Raw genomic sequence first — 20,962 nt, forward strand, 5'->3', positions numbered from 1 at the left:
TGATTCCGTGATTATTAATGCAAAGGCTTCACGGTCATAAACCAACACTGACAAATTGATATCTGATATGGAAGGATTTGAAGATGATCTTTCCTAGAAGAAACTCTCCCAAACATCATTACTGATGGAGTTGGAAATAGAAATGGGATTTCTTGACTCCCTGTTCAGTCTGCAACCAACAGATTCAACTGTTGAAAGAAATCAATTGGGAAGTGAGTGGGTGCTTTGCTATTTTAGCTGTTCATTTTCAGTGTTTTTTTGTCCTTTTAAATCATGAACTTCAAATATTCCTGGTTGGCTACGAACGGTATAGTCTGGTTTTCAAAGCTGCTGAGCTGTTAAGAACATTTTGAAAATTAGAATAAGAATGTTGGATGCTCAAATATATCCTCAGGAGCCCAGGTTTAAGCATCTGGGTTTGTATACTTTGTTTTTATTATCTGCACCTTTAAAAAGAGGAAAGCAATTACCATTGCTGCTCACCACTATCATTAATCCAAGCAATATGAAGATAGTTTGTTATGAATCAGTCAATTAATTCTGTTTGTTAATTCACTCTGTTGCAAAATATCAGGCTAAAGAAATTTTCTATACATTAACACAATAAATCTTAATTTGTTACTGCTGTTTTCTGAGTAACCCCCAGGCATCAGAAATCAGATTCACTTATTTTTTCCATTTTCTCTGGTTAAGTCCAATTCTTATGCAGTTTCTTCTGTCTCTCTGCTGATTCTTCAGTTTTTAAGATCCCATCACTTCTAGGGATGAGGTTCAAATGTCTTTTTTGGGAAGAGCTGGTTTGCATCCTGAACTCAGGAGCAAGTGTTGCAGGTCCCAATTTGCAAAAAAGGAACTGCTAATACTAATTATTTTTGTTGCCTGTTTATCTCTTGATAGTTCCTACAATCCAATTAAAATCATTGCTGTTCCTTGCAGGTGGCATGGACCTTCATTTGAATTTCAGGAGACATGAACAACAGCAGCAGCTTGGGAAGACAATGCTTCTGTGAAAGGTAAATTCACTTTTGAAAATTCACCATGAAATTCACTTTTGTTCCAAAAAATAAAATGAAAAGAATTGCAGAAACTGTGGAGCGATCACAAGCCTCCAGCAGTGAAGATTTAAGATGGTAAATACTGTAAACCTTTTAATAACCCTTATATCATGACTTCATTTTAAAGAAATTGAATTAATTAGGTCTTGAATTACCAATAATTTGTGAGAAAGCTGTCAAGAGAAAGCACATCTAAAAAATGTGCTTTTAGAAAAAACAAAATGTGCTTTAGAAAAAAGACAGTTTTTTGGTTTGGTTTTTTTTTTTTTTTTTTTTTTTAAATCACCATCCACTTTCAAATGGCTCCCTAAGAAAATTATCTTTAAATGGCTGAGGCCAATTGGCACAATTATTTAAAGTTGGGCTGGAGAGCTGCAGGCTGCATGTGGGTCCTAGCAGTGAAATGAGAGGTAACGGAGAGGCTGAGCTGTGAGACAGAGATTGCTCTAATGGAAGGCGTCATGGTGACACTGCATGAACTTAATATTTAGCCAGTGACGTTTACACTCCACAAGAACCCAAGGGAGGCAATTAGGAGGGCTGGAGAAGGAGGGAATAATTTTACTTGTCAGGTTTGTAAGTGGGCAGCTCTCTGAGTGTGTGAGTACTTGTGTGTGTGTGTGTGAAATATCCAGAAACTAATGAAATAGAGAGGCTTGGTGGGGACTGTCAAGCCTGTGGTTAGAGGTGGGGAAGGAGCTCTTTCCAAACCCACAAGATTTATTTCTGGAACTGGTGGGTAGGTGGGAGGCAAAGTTAGCAGGCTTTACCCTTCAGGGCTTTCATCTGCTTTAAATTCAGTTGAAAATATTGCCAATTGTAGCAGCAGGCAGGCAAGGTACCCATGTACATCTTACAGGTGACTTTATTACGTTTTTATTTAAATTTTTTTCTCTGATTTTTTTTTTTTCTCCCCCTCAATTTCTCAGGGTGTGACTAAGGAGCCCTAGGTAGGGAAGACTCCAAATTCAGTGCTTGCACCCAATGGTGCAGTACTGCCCAGAACTGACCTGGCAAACCAGAGGTTTCCTTTTGGGCTGGAAAATTAAACGGTGCTAAGCTGGTGTTAAGAGCTGTACAAAAATGGTCCTTTCTCTAGGAGCTTGCTGATACCAGAACTGCTGCAGTGTTCCTGTGCTCACAGGAAGGTTTGGCTGAAGTCTGATCTCAGCTTTGTGATCAGCTTGGTCTTCAGTGAGTGATGAACCCTAGATCTTTCATCTCATTGTTTTTGGGAGGTGTGGATCTACAGTGTTTTATATCCAAGGCAGATAAAGCTGATGAGTGTCACCAAAACTCCACATCCAGAGTCCTTTTTATTGTCAAATTATTAATGATTTTCCATTTGGACATGTGGGGGTGACATTTTTTTTATTCCCCCTCCCCAAACAAACCCGTCACCCTATTTCAGTGCTCACTTGAGGCATGTCTATGCTCCTTGCTGTGCAAGAGGGCACTGGGGACAGGACCTTGGATATAAACAAGATTTCAAACAGCCTGAACCATCTGAGGTCCCTCCCTGATTGTTTCTAGGACAAGCCCCTACTGCAGGGGCTGGGAGGGATTTCAAAGTAGTGGCCAAACATCTCAGGAGCTTGGTTCTGGTGCCCTGAACCAAACACCAGCGATGGGTCCAGGTGTTATTGCTTCTCCTCAGCACCCACGTAGGCACCTGCCCTGCCTCTGCCTGCCAGAAGTTATTGTCCAAAACCAGTTCATAGAATCACAGAATATCCTGAGTTGGAAGGGACCCACAAGCTGTTGGTGTGAATACGTGGATCAACTGCTGCAGCAAAGCAAATTTATCATCAAGCAGTGCTTTGAGCTAACACACTTCTGTGGCTCTGAGGCAGTTATTTTGGGGGGAATATATATGAACTAGAGCTTGAAAACTTGGCTTGAGCCGAGGGCAGAGAAGACGCCTCACTTAGCCTGAGGAATGCTTTTGACAGAGACACATTGTCGCCACATCTCTTGGCTGGGAATAAGTTGTACCTTTCCTGCAAATGGAAATATTTCTCTGAAGTCCAACAGCTGCAGGAACAGCAACTTGTCTCTTGATCACGTTTTCAGTTTTAAAACCCATTTCTAGTCCAGCAGTGAGGAGAAAACCCAAAGCTCATTCAAGTTAGCTTTTTAATGGAAAAAGTCACATTAAATCTAAACCAATTTCATGATCTTGTCTGAGTCATGACTTTTTAAAGGCTGGGGGCTGAGGCTGCAGTTAACATTGCCTTAGCAATGCTCAGTGCTTATCTGTGAGTAGAAAGGTAATGGTGGGGAAGGGCTTGTGGTGTTCTTTTTCTAAGGGCCTGATCACTTAGCTATCTAATTTGGGAAGCAGGACTATCTCTGGCTGACTCTTATCACCCTTTCAGCAAGGCAGATAGCAGCCAGCACATTACTCACTGTTACCCCGTGGATATCTGGTGTCTGAGTATGTGTTACAAAACGTGGCAGCCAGAACAGTGAAACCTCTCAGTGCTGGGCACAGGGAGGTGACTTCAGCCCCATATGGTACGAGGTGGATGGATTTGTCCTCTGCACTTGTCCTCATCCCCTGACAGAGCCTTGGTGGCTCTGCTCTGTTGCCACTCAGTTACTTCTCCTGGGGATTGAAGGTTGGGGAGGGGATATACTGTGATATGGGAAACTTTCCTTACTTGCTTTATGACTGCAATAATAATAATGGGCGACTTTATTTATAGTTAGAGAAGAACTTTCATTTTTTCCTATCTCCTGCTGTCTTCTCCCTGACAGCTGGTTGTGAGGCAACAGGGAGGGATTTAACCTCTTACTGGTACTTTGCAGCTTTGTCTTCCCCACAGGGTTTCAATGTGGGTAGCTTGTGTGGGAATTTTTTTGTTTTCTGTTTTGCAGATGGAAAATAGAGACATGCAGTTCAGAGGTGTTAGTAGGGAATCTTCTGACTTGAAACAAAACCCTCAAACCGCTCTAAAATAATTTTGGCAAGTTATCTCAATGCCTTCTGATGGACCTTATGGATTTTCAGATGCTTGTGATGTATAAAAGTAAAAATGGTCACTGCAGAGGTTGGAAAGTCTGGAGAGCCATGGGTAGAGCCACAAGGCTGGATTGGCAGGAAGGAGGCCAAGGTTGCACTTGCTCATTGTGAGGTGTGACACATCCCACACTGACCAGGGTGACTGAGAAGCACCTGTGGCTTTGTTTCATCATCCTTAAATCTATCCCAGTGCAAACTGGCCCTTTAACAAGAACCCACTGGCATGTGTGTAGAGGGGAGCAGAGACAGAAAGGAAGTAATATTGAGTCACAGCAGTCAAGAAGGATCAAAGATTGGCTATTTTTGACACACAAAAGGGTAAGTGATGCTGAACTCTCTCTAGACTGATTCCAGCTGAACACAAAGCATTTTAACCTCTTAATCCTCACTTCTGAGTTATAGCCCAGACAGTGAGGGCTTTGTGGCTTTTTGGAGATTCTCTTCTGCGTGTGACCCTCGTCCCAAGCAAATAACACACACCCCTGGCCGCTGCACAGCGTGTGTCAAGTGTTGAGCATGGTGTCAATCCTGCAAGCTCTGGATTTTTGCCTCCCTCACTGACCATGAGTGGAATTCATGGAAATTCTTACTGAGAAAAGCAATCAGGTTGGATGAGGCTTCGAGCAACCTGGTCTAGTGGAAAGTGTCCCTGCCCACGGCAGAGGGGTTGGAATGAGATAATCTTTAAGGTCACTTCCAACCTAAACCACTCTGTGATCTATGAACTGTGGATGTAATACCTCGTTTCCCATTTTGATTTGTGAAGGTGGAACCCCAGTTTCACCTCTCTGTCCCGAGGATAGCCCTAACCTCCTTGAGTTTCCCCTCAGAGAAGCTGTTCCTGGTCTCTCCTTTGCCGTCTTCCCGCCTTGGCCATTCACTTATCCCCTCACCAAATCCTGAAACGTTCCTCCATGCTTCCCAGCACATGGACTGGTGTTGTCTATGAATTCATATCCACTGACTGTAGGTATGAAAGCACTATTTTGGTTTGAGCCTTGTTTGTATTATTTTTGGTTTACGTATTTGGGCTTGACGTAAAACCCAGCGGAGAGACTCTTGCTTAGCCAAGGCCATTTCTGCATTCACTGCAGATGAGCATGGTGCTCCAGGGAACCAGTTTTATTCCAGGCTTTGCCAGTGATTCACTTCTGGATGCTGCCTGCGTGATTCCCTCTGGGCCTCAGTTTCCTGTTCTGTAAAATGGAGATAATACCCTTTCATGGCACAGGGCTGCTTTGAAGCCTTTACAAAATTACTCTGATGTGTTTGGATGAAAGATTCTATAAAGCAGATTTTAAAAAGCATGCAGCTCTCATTGAGGGGTTTGTATGGAGTGATCAGGACCCCAGAATTACTTCCCAGGATGAATGTGTCTGTGTTGAACCCTCAGACAATGCTGAACACTGAAACAATATTCATGTAACTCTTCTAAAAGCATCCACTGTTGGTGCCCATGGCAGGGTTTGCTGCTATTCATTCTTTTTGTTTATTTTATGTAAATCCTTTTTCCTTCTCATTGAAAACACAAACAAAAAAAGGGATGACCAAAAAAAAAGAATTTTGCTCTGTAGGCCCCATAAAATTGATTCATCTTGAAGAAGTTTTTAGCAGGACCAACCCTCTCTGCCTATCTGTGTGATTTTAAAAGAAACTCTCCTCTTTCTACTGACTGTCATATTATGGGCAGAAAAAATACCCTGAAAGCAAAAATGAAAGAGATGCAGAATTTTTGTCTCCTTGCCTTTCTCGCTCCAGTCCCTTTATGTGCTCTCCCACCGCCCCCTCCTCCATCGCCCTCCCTCCTGCTCTGCCTCAGTTCCCATTGAAATGTCAAATGCAGCAGTTGTCTGCGAGTGAAAGAGGGGCTCCCTGGTGGGAACAGGCTGCCCTTCTAACCTGAAGGCCTCGGCTGTTCTCTTCTCCCCTTTTTGGTGTTTCCCATCCCACTTTCTCAGCAGATGTTGTGTGGGGCAGCACAGGCTGTAAAGGAATGAGTTTCTTTTCACCTGGCCATGTGAATGGGCTGGCACAGAAACCCTGGCTTATTCTCTCAGACTCTGGCAACAGCTTACACAGAAAGAGATTGTTTCGAAGAGCTGTCTCTTTTCTTTCTTTTTTTTTTTTTTTTTTTTTTTTTTTTTTAGACTAAGATAGGGAAAAAAGGCTGAGAGACGCTGGCTGTATTTTAAGCTTCCTCCTTGGGTGCCAAAGGAGTCCTTGGAGTTTTGTTGCTGCTACTTTTGTTCCTTTTATAGTTTCCATTCAAGCCCCAGGCTTTCAGCTCCCCTTTGTCTTAGTCCTACTTTTCCCAAGCAGTTGACATGAGAATTACTTCAGAAAGATGGTGGAGGTTCATCCAGGAGCGTTGACCCATTTTAGTCCAGGGCTGTAGTTTTTGACTCTCTGGTGGAAACTTGGAAAAGAGTGACATGTCCCATGCTTCTGCAGGGAAAATATTTAGTTTCAGATGACTTCTGTCTGAAAACATGTGACAACGGTGTGCAAAATTGCACAAACTCGATCCTAGTATTCAGTTTTGTCATGTGCTACTTGAGATTGGAGAGGCACCTTAAAGGTGGAAGAAATAGGAGGTGAGTTTTCACCTTTTCTCTCTTTATTTTGGCTCCCTGTTTATCTGTTTAACGTGGCTGGTTGTTTTCTGTAGCCTGCTCTCTCTCCCTTGCCAGGACCTTGGGCATCTTAGAGTTGGTCAATTGAACCACACCAGAAAGGAACCCAGAAGAGATGTTCCCTCCCCTGCATGGATGTCTTTGCTTGGCACCTCCAGAGCACTGTCACTTATACAGCTCACTTTTGGCTATGTCTCTGTGCTCTGAGCCCAACTCATTATATCTAAACTTTATATATATTCAAGAGCAAATTATGTACACGGCTTGTGAATAATTTGATTGCCGGCGTGAGAAATGCACACACTGCTGATCCTGAGAAATGGAGCTGTCGTTTGCTGATTTAATGAGTAAATAATGAGTTATTCTGAAATACTGTAGGGATATTATGCCAGTGGTTCTCTTTGGGTCTTTATACACATTTTAACTCCAGTTGGTTTTTTTGTTGTGTGTGCGTGTGGTTTTTTTTAAAAATCTGAAGTTTATTTTTGCAGTGGTGCTTGGAAAGCTGTAAATGATCCACAGGGAATTAACAGACAAAAGTCCCTGGCTCTGCTCCACCCTATTGAAGTTGATGGCAAAGCTCCCATTGAATTCAGTGGAAGTAACAACTAGGCCCTGTGAGAGTAAACAATAAATCAGTTTTATAATCACAATATTTCTCTATGTCCTGTTCTTAGTGCTTTATGTGGCTGAGGTGTTAGGTGGCTGTAAGATGATGAAAGGCACAGACAAATCACAAAGATCTCAGGTGAAATACAGGTTTGTGAAGGTGAAATTTCTAAATTGAAAGTTTTGGGTAGACTTCACCTTTCAGGCAGTATTTTGGAAACCTGCATTCCAATTGTGTTAACAGGAATTCATTGTGAGAGGTTGAACTGCCTCTCCATCCATCATGTAGCCAGCAGGTGTAGGAGAGCATTTTCCCTTTCCAGTTTGTAAAAAGTGCAATTTTTAGAGATGTGGGACTGTAGGAATCAGCAAATTGAACCTCCTGCCTGGACAAGTGGACACGTCACAAATCCCATTCAAAAACTAAGCAGGAGGAGATGGATAATCTCCTGTCAGATATCCTGCAAGTGTGGTGCCTGTAGTTAAAAGTTTGCAGAAGCTTTTATCCCCGTGTCTGCTCTGGCACATCTCAGAGTTAAAATTATTCTGTTAAATAATGGGAAGGTATAAATAGCTCAGAGGCTTAGTTCTTGTCTAGCCTGTTCCATCAGTGGCCTCCAAGCAATTTGATTAAGGAAACAAATACCAGTATCTTACCTTTTACATGGGGGAACCCATGAATCCATGGCACGGCCAGATATTCAAGGATAGAGTTCAGTCTTATCCTAAGTCCTAGTCTAGCATCTTATCCCCTGCCTTTTAAAGGCTTTATCCGTAAAACGTGTCTTGAGCTAAGGGCTCCGTATTGTAAAGTTTTCCTATTGATTCCTTCCCTGGAGTTTGTGCCTTTTGGAGGAGAATGGGGCATTGCTAATTGCTTCAGCTGTTCTTGACTCTTACGGGGCACTTTGGCAGAACTGTGTAGCCTGAGTGCTTGTGCTTTGTAAAATAACCCTTTGGCCTTGCAGAATGGGAGGATTTACAGGTTTAGCCTTCTTGATTTGTTTTGAATTATTTTGTACGAGCTATTAATGGAGGGTACAACAGAGCTGAAGGTAAGGCAAGGTTGTTGCTAGACTATCTGAAGATGAGAGCCATGGAAATAAAGTGCTATTGTTGCTCTTCAAGCAATGACACTGACTGAAATAAAAGACATCTGGCTAGGAAATAGCAGCCAGCTTCCAGGGAGCATCCATGGTGTACCTCAGCTTGCCATGAATGCTAGCCCTGCTAGGCAACCAGGAAAGGGATCTACAGGCAGCCATGAGCCAGGCCAAAGAGAGAAAAAGAAAAAAGTCTAACCCTGAGAAAAAGGGGTGCATTCTTCCTAATTGTGCTTTGGAATGGAAGTCCTTTTATCCTTGTCTTTTGTTGCATTTTTTTCTCTTCCTTTTCATGCCCCAGCAGCACGCTGTGCTTCTCAGTGCTAGAAAGTGTTGGGTGGCCATACCCCACCCTTCCAGCTCTGCCTGGCCTCCAGGTGGGTTTGGGGCTCATTGTAGGAGAGCTGCAGCACCTCTGCATGTTCATCTCACAGTGTGTGCCCAGGGAGCTGGGTCAGACTGCAGCGTTGGCCGTGACCCTTGGGAAGGGAGGGTGAAACCTGCCTGAATCTGCTGAAGAACAGAGTCTGGCTATGGTTGATGGCAGAATTGCAGTTTCACCTAAGGATAAACATCCAGCCAAAATTGACAGGATTTTTTGACGTGGCTGGTGGCTAACATCAAGTTCAAAATGTTTTGAACGAAGTACAACTATGTGTATTTAGTTATCATCAAGAGCTGGAATTGAGGGACTAGATTTAATATGTTCATAATGAAATAGCCAGATATATCTGAGCAGTGTTTTGAAGAAGGCAGTGGTGGACAGGAAGAGGTGTGAAATAAGATGCCCAGGGTTAGGCAAGAAGTCAGTGGCAGAGAGAATTGAACGTGACTCTCCCCTGCCCAGGCTGTCACCCTCACTTCTAGGCCATCTTTTCTCTCAGCAGTTTGTGCTAGTAGACTAAACCTCACTCAAAATCAAAGTGTGAGGGACAGTAGAAAGTGGGAGGTTGCTCAGGAGAGAGAGAAATGTCTTTAGGCAAGAGCTGAGAGGAGCTGGGGCAGCACAGGGCAGCAGGGCAAGAGCAGTGGCAGCACCAGTGAAAAATGCTCCGAGGTCATAAGGAAGCAGGACCAGGAGCTGTCTGGGTGAGGAGAGAAGTTCCCCATGGTGATGGTTTCACCTCACACACACATTTCTTGTTGTCTGTTTTGTCTTTGATGTTTCCCTGTTCTCACTTTATTATTAGATGTGCACTGGCAGCAAATGGGTTCTCAAGCATTTATCAAAGTTCTTGACCTGAATAATCAAAATTTATTGTATATGCCTCCCATCTTTAAACACTGAAGCTGTGATACCTTCTGGAGATCCAGAGGTGCTGGAATTAACCTGAGACATCCCCTCCCTTTCAGCACAGGCTCAGGGTTGAAATGCAGGGAAGGCTGCTGGCGGGGCCAGCTGTAGCTCAGGCAGCAGCCTCAAGAGGGAGAGAAGGCTTTCTCACAGGCTTTTATGACCAATGTTGAAAGGGAAATGCCTTTAGAGAAGAAAAGGCTGGGCTTTCTGGCTGTACAAAACTCAGCCCTGCAAATCTGTTCTGTGGCTTTGTTTTGCCTGATGCTCCTCTTCTACCTAATCCTTCCCTTTGCTCCTGCTGATAGCTGGGGATTACTTTTCTCAACCTGAGGACTTTAAAGCTTAGCCTGGGATGAGGAGTCTCACCTAAACAGATTCAAGTCTGCACCTTTTCTCCTCTGTCAGAGATGCATCATCCCTGTGTATGACAGGACAAATAGCCTGGACAGGAGGGGAACGAACTGATTATTTCCCTTGAACTGAGGGATGCCCTGGCACTGTGTGGTTGATCACTGGACAAGAGCAGCACAATTGGACAAATGACCAATATAATAGCTAACAAATGGAAAACACCACTGCCAGCAAAGGAGCTGGCTATTTAAAGGCAGCAAGAGGTTTGCAGCACCAGCCCTAGCAACAAGGACAAAAGTTATTCCAAATACATGAGACAAAGCCACCACGAACCCACTGTAGCATGCTGTTAATAGGAAAGGGGCCTTCATTAATTTCTTAAAGGGTGATGCCAAAACATCAGAAGAAATTTGTGGTGCACATAAAGAAGCAGCACGTAGTACTGTATCTAATTGCCAGAGTAATTATTTTCTGCTATGCAAATTACCAGGAGCAAATCCACTGCAGTACATCTATGTGTATTTAATTATCATCAAGAGCTGGAGTTGAGGGACTAGATTTAATATGTTCATAATGAAATAGCCAGAATTTGTGTGTGTATTTGCAGAGAACTCGTTATTTTACCACAGCTGGATTTGTTTATTTTAAATAAATCATTATGGCAGATACCGTTTCTGCGTGCTCACCCATTTGCTGATTTATCGTAAAAATTGCGGTTTCACTTATATGGGTGGTTTCTATCAAACGCACATCACCCCTCTTGCTTGCAAGCTTCATGTTTCTGTAGGATTTAAGGAGTAGTTCAATGCAAAGAAAAGCCATTTTGCCCACGGATAAAGCAAGACTGGAGGAATAGAAGGAATTAGGACAACCTGGATGGGTTAAGATTTTGTAATTTTTTGGGTCCTCATACTTACAAGCTTGTTGTGGTTTAAAACCAGGACAAGGATGAAAACTGGAATTCTAGCAACACCCATTTGTAAGCCAAACCTCTTATTGTTCAATGTCTATTTGATGGTGTGCATGAGGCAAGTTAATGCTTTTGGTTTCTAGGCAATATTTAATATTTTCTCATCATAGCAAGAAACAATAGAAGTGTATGCAGGATGCAGGATTACCATTCTGAACCTGAGATGGCTCTTCCCCTCTTAAGCTTCAGACTTTCTTGGCCAGAGCTTTACTAAAGATATTGGGATATCATTTCAAGGCTCAAGTTATAAGAAAAATATTAAAACTGGGAAGAAATGCTTTTGCCGCTTTGTCATGTTTTAGTGGTTTTCTGTTAATGGAGCTCTTGGAGAAAAAAAAAAGGACCTGAAAGCCAGCAGTGTAGGTGGCTGCCTGGCCAAGAAAAATCATGTTGTGTAGTCCCCAGGAGCAGTGTGTGTGACCTGATCCTGTTAAAAAGTTGGAATCTACAGCTCTGGAGGAGATGCTCCATATCAGTCCAAGCTCCAGCCAGGAAAAGTGTTCGGTAAGGACAGATTTATTTCCTGTGTCTCCTGCCTTGTAGCTTTGTTCACCTTGATCTGGCAGCAGCAACCTGGATGCAGTTGGCTTCTGCTTAACACCCAATTGTTTGTTGTGGTCACTGTTTCAAGAAGCAGGAGGGAGGCTCCAGGCTGTCCCGTTCTTGATGTGCCAGGGGAGTGCCAGGTGAAAACGCACGGTTGCAATGCAATTAGAAACACAAACCATTGCCAAGCCTTTGTGTTCCTTTGTTTCCTCTTGCGGGTACCAACTCAAGTTACGAAACACAATAAGCCAGGGGTAACAAAGGGTCACGAAGGTACCGTGCTGTGTCACCGGTAGTGGGTTGGGGCCAGCTTCTGGTGACATTTCTCTGATGGTGCCCACAGGACCCTTTTTCACAGTGTCCCCGAGCTGGTTTGTGCATAATTGATGGGTACCCTGAGGTTCTGCCTCCCCCTCCTCCCCAGGACGTTCTTTTCTGTGTTAGTTTATTTTTTAAATAATTAACAGACTTTGTGACTGCCTGTGTATCTGTCCCGCTGGAATTCCTCTCCAGCTGCTCGCACCCCTTTCCACCGCCCCTCCCTTTCCTCTCCAGCACGCTTCTCCTTTCACTGTATCTTAAAGGGGTGTCTCTTATTTTTGCTTTGTGCGATGAAACTGCTGAGCACTTTTTGAATGAGATGCCCTTTGCTGCCTGCTGGTGTCCTGAAATCTTTCCTGCCCAGATTCCCTCTCTCCTTCCCATTGAAGGGAACCTTTGATGCAGGGTAACTCTTGCCTGATGGCACCTTCTCTCCCTCTGAGCCACAGCTATCAATTTCCTGTCCCTGTAGCATGAAGGGGTGGGTGCAGCTGGGGATGGACAGGGGACCCCGTTCCCACCCTGTTTGTCCCCTCCTGTGGCTGGTGGTGGCTGCTGTGGTCTGACCCATGCGTGAGTCAGTGTGGCTGATGTGGACATGAGGTTATTCCAGCAACACTCTGTGCACCTTCTGAAGGTATTGGCAGCAAAGACAAGAGCCTGTTCCCTCTCTCTTCCCAGAGCATCCATTTCACTGTGGTGCCAAGCAGCAGAGAAGCTGTGGTGCATCTTAATGCTACTGCGAAAATCAGCTCTGGAAGGTGTTGGCTTCCCTTCTGCTGCCATGATTGCCTCTGTTCCCAGAGGAAAGTCCTCTGAGCAGAAGAAGAGAAGCCTCAAAGCACAATGGAGCTGCTGGAGATATTTGCTCTATGTTTTGGGCTTTGTAAAAGTGGTCTGCAGCAGGGGTGGATGATGTGGCCCTGGTGGAAATGGTGATTTTTGTGTAAAAGCCTGAGATCCCAGGGCAGTGCTGGTTTCTGGGCACGTATTTGGGAAATGCTGATACTAGGCTTGTTGAACTTGAACTTCTTTTCGTTGTCGACAGAAGAGTTTGCCAGGTTGTTCCTCTTGACCTCTTATGATGACCATCTACCCATTTTAATTGCTTAATAAATAAACTTGCTGCCCATCTCTGCTTGCCTGGGCTTGCTGCTCTCCAGATCCCCATTTTAACTGACACACAGCTTGCGGCGTGGCTGGAGGCTGTGCCAATAACTCACATATTCCAGGCATGGTAGGCAGATAGGCCCCCTCCCTCCAACACCATCATTCCAAGCAAACATCAGTCAAGCATCCGGCTTTGATGTGGGTCCTGGGCTTGCAGCCTCAAAAGAGGAGTCTTTGGAGCCCTGTTTGTGCTGTTTCTTGTGCCAGAAATTGCAGCAATGTCATAAGAGCCAAGCAACTGGGTGCTCAGCATGGCAGAGGGAATATTTTGCAGCTCCTCAGCAGACACGGTTGTGCTGGAGAATAATCAAGAGCAGCCTGAGCTCGGCAGGGATTTGGGCTTTGAAAATAGTAATAATAATCAGGGATGGGGAATGGGTGATAGGGCTGCTGTTGGACCATCTGAGGCACTTGTCAGAGGACATTAGCCCTGCAATTAGGAGAACCTGGGGAGGAGGGAAGGGAAGACAGCAAGAGCAGTGCTGCAGCAGGGAGGGCTTTGTGTCAGCATACAAAGCTTTTTTCTCAGCAGGGCTGCTGGGATTTGCTCAGGTCTCCTCCCAGATAAATTAACTCAGTACAACACCTGCTCCTTTAATATGGCCAGGCTAACTCCACTGAAGACCTGGCCTTTCTTTCTCTCTTGCTCTCTTTTTTAAAATTTTCTTCCTTTTTTTTTTTTTTTTTTAATGACATTGAAGCAGACTGTGAACTCCCTTGTCCTGTTTTCTTCCACCCCTAAACCACCCTTTCTCATGGAGGGTGAGAATGTTTCCCCCCATAAGAAGGACTGGGGGAAAAAAACCCCAAAAACAGTTGAAAGATTTAGAACAAAACCCCGCCAAAAAGAAAAGAAAAAAAGAAAAAAGCCCAAGCTGGCAAGAGGTGAAGGGTATGTAATTGCTATTCCTTCTGCAGCCCACGAAAGCTGCATGTTTTAACCATCTGAGGACAGCAGGGAATTTTTCTCTTCCAAGAGAGTCAAATGTGGGGTTTGCATTTTCTTTCTTTTCAGGAGGGGTGTGGGGTTAAAGAGGTGGGCTTCATTTTGCTTGGGATTAGCTAAAGCTCTTTCCACTTTCATGTTGGCAACATGAAGTTTCGTCAGCCCTCTGATCCTGCCCTGAATAAAAATATAGCATTACTGTCAAACTGCAGAGCAGAGAGCTCGAACTTAACTGGATTAAAGCACATTTGAGGCTGCATTCTTGGCTTCATGGAGGGATGTGTGAGGGCTCCTGTGCTCCCAAATTCAGCTCGAGCATAAGGGAGCTCTATTCGTGCTGCTGACTGAAGAACCTCAGAATTTTCTTCCAGGATGTTTGACTTGATGCACAGCTCTCCCCTCACTGCAATTCCGTGTATTTATCCTTGACAATGCCCCATTGGCAGCAGGCCCCCTCGTCAGTGGGGTGCACCTCGTATTCATGGAGATGTATGCACGAGTTTAATTGCAAATAAACGCCACATTTACTTATAGCTTGGTGTTTACCTTTCCCATATGAACAAACATCCCTGGCTGCTCCACTCTGTCCCGCACACACCCTTGAGAACACTTTCACAGCCTGTTTGCTGCCCTTGGCTCTTGATTTGCTCTTTGGACACTTTTCTTGCCAGATTTTGCAGGTTTTTTCTGACCTCTGCTGATGGTCCAACGTGTTGTGGTTTAATGGTGTGTTTTACAAGGAAGCAGAAGCCTCGGACCATCTACTCCTGCCTTGTTGTGTGTTGTGCCTCCCATCTTGGTGAGCGCCTGCAAGCTTGGATGTATCCCCATATGTCCGGTAATGAGCATGGGCTAATTGCCTAGGCAGATAGAAAAATAGATAGGTAATTTGTAGCTATTTAATTTTACATTAGGTGGAGGGATGTAGGGGCAGAGGCTAATGTTGTTGGCATTCCTTTTCAGGGTTGTTAACCAGATATGTTGCCTCTGGGGCATAACAATGCCTCCCTCAGTAGAGCTCTAATACTTTTATTACGTTCTTATTAATTTAGCAATGGCCTAAAGTCTGTGAGGCACCTTCCAAGGCATGATCCCTGCCCTGAGGACCTTACAGACTAATTCCAAAGCATGATACAACCAGGGATTACTCAGTGAGGGCAAGGGCCTAATGGAGTAAGAAATGGTTTGTATTAGATAAATGGATAAAGATGAATCAGTGCAAGAGTTAATCATGTTGTTCCTTACAGGCACGTGGGGATAAAGCAGCTCCTTAGGAGATCTGTGGTGTCTTTCAAGCAGGGACCATAGCTGAAGGTGTCTCCTGTCTCCCAGATCCATATGGATGGCTGCTCTGGGAAGCAACGTGCTCCACATGCAAGAAGCTATGTGAGTAAATGGTCTGTCAACAAAAACCTTGGTTGTAACCTCCAAAACTGGCCATGTCCTGTCTCCCAGAAACACCAACAGCTCTCACTCCATCTCCCCTCTCGGCCCTTTAGGGGCAGAGGGCTGGGGGAGGTTTTTTATTCGGAGTGAAATCGTAAAACTCTGCCTTTTTGCCACAGATTTCAGTTCTTGGGAAGCCACAAACTGATGGTCCCAAACAAAAGAGCTGTGCAGGAGGTTGGGGAAAGGGCCGGAGGCGAGCGGGGGCTGGAAAAGGGTTTATGCTCAGGGGTGGCCAAAGAGCTCCCCTGCTCCCCCCAGCACCTGTCCTCCCTGTCTGAAGCCTGTAAGCTGCCCAGCAAGGCCAGAGGCTCGTGGGACAGATGGGTCTGCAACAGCTGAGGGAGCTCAGGGCAGGCGGGATGAAAGCGAGACGAGGAGCCCTCCCCTCAGAGCCTCGGCAGCGCGGGCTGGTGTGAGCCAGTGGGGAACATTTGGTGTCCATGTGGCATCTGGCAGCAGAGCTTGCTTCTCTGGCATTTCCTCTGGTGAAAGGAAGAGCAAAGCAATTCCTTTCCAGGCAGCTGCTCCGTTCCACTGGGAGGGAACAGCATCCTCCTCCTGCTCCCTGCCCTGGCCCTTTGGCAGGGTGCTGCATCCCAGCCCCCTAAATTAACACCCCCAGCCCCAGGTAAACATCCTTTACACTCATTTACTCTCTCATATTTTTTTACTACTGAGAAAAGGAAACCTCTCTGCATCACTTACTTTAAGAACGAGTTGCTGTGGCAACTGGACGCTGCACTCAAAGTGCTCAGCTCTGTCTTCTTGACATCATTGTTTGACTTTGAGTTGCTGGAGCAACAGATCTCTGGGAAGAACCAGTGAGGCTGAGGTTTCTCTTTCTTTCTTCCTCCACATTGCTTTGCTTTGGGGCCCGAGAGCACCAGCAATGGTTTGCTTTTCACTGAAGACACGCACACACTGTTAACATATGATGGGAAGATGTCAGGCAGTGTTAGAAGAAATGGGGGTAAGGTCAAAGGCTCGTTACAATGGGAGAATTCCTACAAAACTGCAAAAATGCAGAAGAGAATGAATGAGCCGTTATGTGTCCCAAGATCAGAGGGTTAGAGGAGTGCCTCCAGCGCACTCAGTGTCAGGCATTTACCCTGCAGTATTTTTCTGTTGGTGGTTCTGAGCCCCAGGTTTTCCCAAAGCAGACATGTAGCTGGGGTGATAAGCAGAGAATGTGAAATGCCATCAGCTATAACTGTATAAGTCAATACCACAATGTAGCTCCTTCATTTCCTCTTAATGAAATATTAGACTTACAGCTTCCTTCCAAAAACTTTTTTCTTGCTGTCAGTGTTGTCTCTGGCCAAAGAACAGCTGTGTAACCCATCCTACATAACTTTCTTCTGCAGTGGGGTGCAGGAGGGCACATGGGACAGCTGTTTACTTAATTATGGCTCTCTAAAAGCTGCATGTCCTCCATGGTAATTGTTCAGGGCTCTGGCTGCAGCCACACAGGGTGGTTGAGGGAGCTGCCCATTGGGTGCATCAACGTCACCCTGTGCCAGCAGCACAGAGGAACCATGTCCCCATTGGCACAGGGGCATCTTGGTGGTGCACTGGGACTTCAAGAACCAGAATAATGTCGTTTGCCAAAATGCTTACAGTCAGGAATGCTCACCTTCATTTTCCCAGAGCGGGACTCTCTGCTGGGTTTATCCACTGTGGTGGCTGACAACATCCAGGTCCTACCTCAGCATTTTGGGTGAACAGACACCATGGTCCTGCACAGAGCTCTTGGTGAAATGTGGCTGCTTTTCATAGAATCATAGACTCCTAGAATGGTTTGAGTTGGAAAGGACCTTTAAGATCATCTAGTTCCACCCCCATTGGCACGGGATTTCCTCTGGGATTAGTATTTGCAGAGCTTGAGGTGACAACAGCTACTGTCTCGTAGCCTGATGCTGAATTCACAGTTCTTTAGGTCTGAGTTTTGAATTTCTCCCTGGCAGGAGGCTGACCAGGTGTGGTGTAAAGGCCAGGGCAAGAGGGAGGCTGGAGGTGTGATGATGGATGCACTGGAATAAACTTTTGGCATTATGCATTAAATCAGTAATAAGTGAAATGTCAAAGCAGGGATTTTTTTGGCAAACATTTTAACCTTAAAACCTTAGCGATAAACTACTGCACTTTTAGCAGGATAAGCGTTTCCTTGATTACCTGATAACAAAACCATAGGATTTCAATTTGTATCAGTAAATTAGGAGAGGCCTTAAGTGATACTGTTGGATGGGCTAGGATGTGTGAAATTTAAAGTGCAGTTTTTAATTGAAAGGGATTTGAAGTTAAATGTTAATTCTGAAAACTAAATTTGAGAAGTAGTAATAAAAATATTAAATCTGTTGGTGTCAAGATAAAGGTAAAGGCAACTGTCATTAAAAGATACTTAGACTCATAGAATCATTAAGGTTGGAAAAGACCTCTAGGGTCATCAAGTCCCACTGTTAACCCAGCACTGCCGAGTCCATCACTAAACAATGTCCCTCAGTGCCACAAAATTACTTAAAAACCTGAGATTTTCTTGTTCTGGGAATTCCTGCTAATCTGTCTGTCCAGCTCATACCAGATTTCCCTATATATACAAAAGTGCAAGCTTTTTCACAATGAAGTTATGGTTTCAGTATTACACCCTCAATGCCCACAAAATACACAGAATTCAAATTAACAAATATACATGCCTCAAAGTCTACACAATGTCAGCCACAAATATGCAGGCAAGAATGCTGGTTTCTAGAACTTGGAGTTAGCTATTAGTGAACATTTGTATGGTGCTCAGATAATTTGTTCTTAAATGCCACACATGTACCACATGGTTCAGATGTGGTTTGAGGAGCTATAAAACGGGATTTCAGACTGGTTCTGTCCCTACTCTTAAAGCCATGGCTCAATTAGGGCTCAGATGCATCTCAGCTCTAGGGCTGCCATCCTGAGTCAGGGATTTGTGACTAGCTGGGGTTTGTGGGAGCTTAAAGGCAAGGATGCAGCTGCTTATTAGTGAACTTGTGCACGTGCCAGTCTGCAGTGAAATGTACTTGAAATAACCTATCCTAGATGCCTCTATGAGGATGATGGCCCTGATGATTTAGCTATTTTGGTTCCAGCTTAAATTATTCATGTATTTGAAAACACTCATGAATTATTTGTGTTTTTGCTAAATATATAATTTAAAACCCCAAATCCTTCCGACAAAATATAATATTTATTTATTTCTCACTGCTCTGATGTGCTGCCCCTAACCTGAGACAGTCCTTCAGCCAGCAGCTCGTGGGGAGATACAGAGTCAGGGCACAGTGAAGGCATCAGCATCCCTGCCTTGATCTGTGCCAACAGGGAATCAGCCCCTGTTGCAGCAAGAAAAAGGAAGACTTGTATAAAACTCAGATTGAGCCCCAACTTGTTTTCTTTAATTCTGGGCACTGGGTTTTGGGGAATGATCACTATCTTGCACACGTGGGTTTAGGATTTAGAGGCTGCTTTCACAAGTTGACACACCTGGACTTAAGGTGCCCAGCAGTGGATCAAAGGAGCTTGATCCCTGTGATGGAAACTCCTGATCTGGTACAAATTCACCACCTGGTTCAAGTGCATTCAACAGCTTTGTGACATACCTTGATCCTGAGAACCTTTATGCCAAGCCCAGAGCTGTGTGTCAGCTTCACACTGCCATAATGTGGCCAGCTAACTTAGAGCTGGAGCACATCATATCACGTGCTCAGGCTAATTCAGCAAAAATGTGTTTGTGCTTGATCCAGATCGAATCTGTCCTGCCACGAAACCTCAGAGTACAGCAGATGTGATATTAATAGATGTGGAACCACAGCCTGAGCCTCTCCCCCTCCCCAAACATCTGCAGAGAGGGGGGACGGCAGTGCTGGGAGGAGGCATCCTGCAGGGACAGCACTTCTGCTCTCGTTTAACTGTGTGAACTTCCCAGAGCTTCCATTAATTTTACAGAAAGCACTTTGGCATAACTGACAAAAAACCTCGTCCCTTCACCTCAGGGGATTTGTTTCTTCCAGGGAAAGTTTGAGTACCTGCTCTCTAATGAAGCATCTTAATACACTGTGTAGTTTTTCTCTTTTTTCTTTTCCCTCACAGCTCTTTCACTGCAGTAAAACTGCTTTATCTAGCCACAGTATCAGTAGTTTTTTAACCTCTTTGGGCTTCATATTATCTTAAAGATCTTGATTTCACCTGGGCATGAACTGCCCAGTGCCGCTGCTGAGCCCTTGAGAAATGTCCTTTCCATTTATGTGCTTCTGAGAGACCAAGATCTGTGTTTTTCCCTAGCAAAAAAAGAAAAAAAAGGCTCAAAGCCTCATGGTTTTCCATGAGATTCCCTGCTCTTTTTTTCTACTGCATTGACAGTACATTCCACCAGAAATCTTTCATTTTCGTGGTTTCTGTCATAAGAATTTAGATTTTCTCCCCTCCCTATTAGCTGATTAATGTGCTTTCATTTTGTCTAAAGTGTGTGTGTGAGTGTGTGTGCGTGTCCTCAACAAAAGCCTTTTCTCTCTTCATCTCTGTGTTCTGGGACTGAGGCCAAGTTGTGATTGTAATAATGTAATCTCTCCTGAATACTTGAAGTGATGGGAAAAAATGAGATTTTTGAAAATGAAATAGATTAATCTATACAGCTAGAGGGGGAAAATCATGCATTTTAATTAGCTCTTGAGAGTAATTTTCCTTAAAGTAGTACAAGCCAGGTGTGCAAAAGTATTCTCCTGCCTTAAGAGTCTTGTTTCTCCTTCTGGAGTCCTTGGAAAAGATGGTGACAAGTGACAAGTTCATTTGGAATGCTTCTGTTGAAGGGATGGAACATAAGGTAACTTGATGGGACCTGATTTTTTAGAGGTTGTACTTAAGGATGTATCTGAAAATCAAGCTCCTCTCCCCCTAAAAATGCCTCAAACCCTGAAGCAGCTGCTCACTTCAGCTTGCAGGAAGACTCTGGTTTTTTGTGTGCTTGTGCACACAGGGGAACGGTGATTTATCAAGTTGTTTTATTTAACTTTTGTTCAGGATGAGATCATTCCCTAAAAGGTGTTCACAGTTTATTCCCTTGCTGGCTGGGGCTGCTGGCTGTTCAAAAAAAAAAAGGAGGGTGTTTTTCATGAGGCATGGGCTCGGGCTGTATTGGAAGAGAAAAGCTGAGCTGCTGTAACTCACTGTGTACCTGCTCCTGCTCTGCCTACAGGGAAATGAAAATCTCTGCTCCACGGCCTGGTGGCTGTGCCTGTCCTCACAGTCTGGGCTGGTGGAACATCCAGGCAGTGTCTGGTGAACACCTTCTATACAGCCAACATACTCAGTGACTTTTGATTGTCAGACAATGATCTTCATAACCCTTTGTTGTGAAGCCACCTTAAATATTCACCCTAATTTCCTTTTCTGTTAATGGTGAAGGAGCAGTTTTCTAATGGTACAGAAAATAAAGTGTCGTGACTGGGTCTGGAGAAGCATTTGATTCAT

The 20,962-nt window shown here is 44.4% G+C and overlaps 1 long non-coding RNA gene across 4 annotated transcripts in view; it reads left to right on the forward strand.

Annotated features, from left to right (window-relative positions):
- Window positions 1–6,433: 6,433 nt before the first annotated feature.
- The window catches only part of LOC108448737, a 213,677-nt gene continuing 199,148 nt past the window's right edge, over window positions 6,434–20,962 (forward strand). For all 4 annotated transcript variants that reach the window (XR_001864739.1, XR_001864737.1, XR_001864738.1 and 1 more), the window contains exons 1-2: window positions 6,434–6,674; window positions 15,274–15,412. This is a non-coding gene — a long non-coding RNA (uncharacterized LOC108448737). The remainder of the gene's footprint in view (window positions 6,675–15,273; window positions 15,413–20,962) is intronic.

Source organism: Corvus brachyrhynchos, unplaced genomic scaffold, assembly GCF_000691975.1.
Source record: "Corvus brachyrhynchos isolate BGI_N302 unplaced genomic scaffold, ASM69197v1 scaffold97, whole genome shotgun sequence".
Lineage (NCBI taxonomy): Eukaryota > Metazoa > Chordata > Aves > Passeriformes > Corvidae > Corvus > Corvus brachyrhynchos.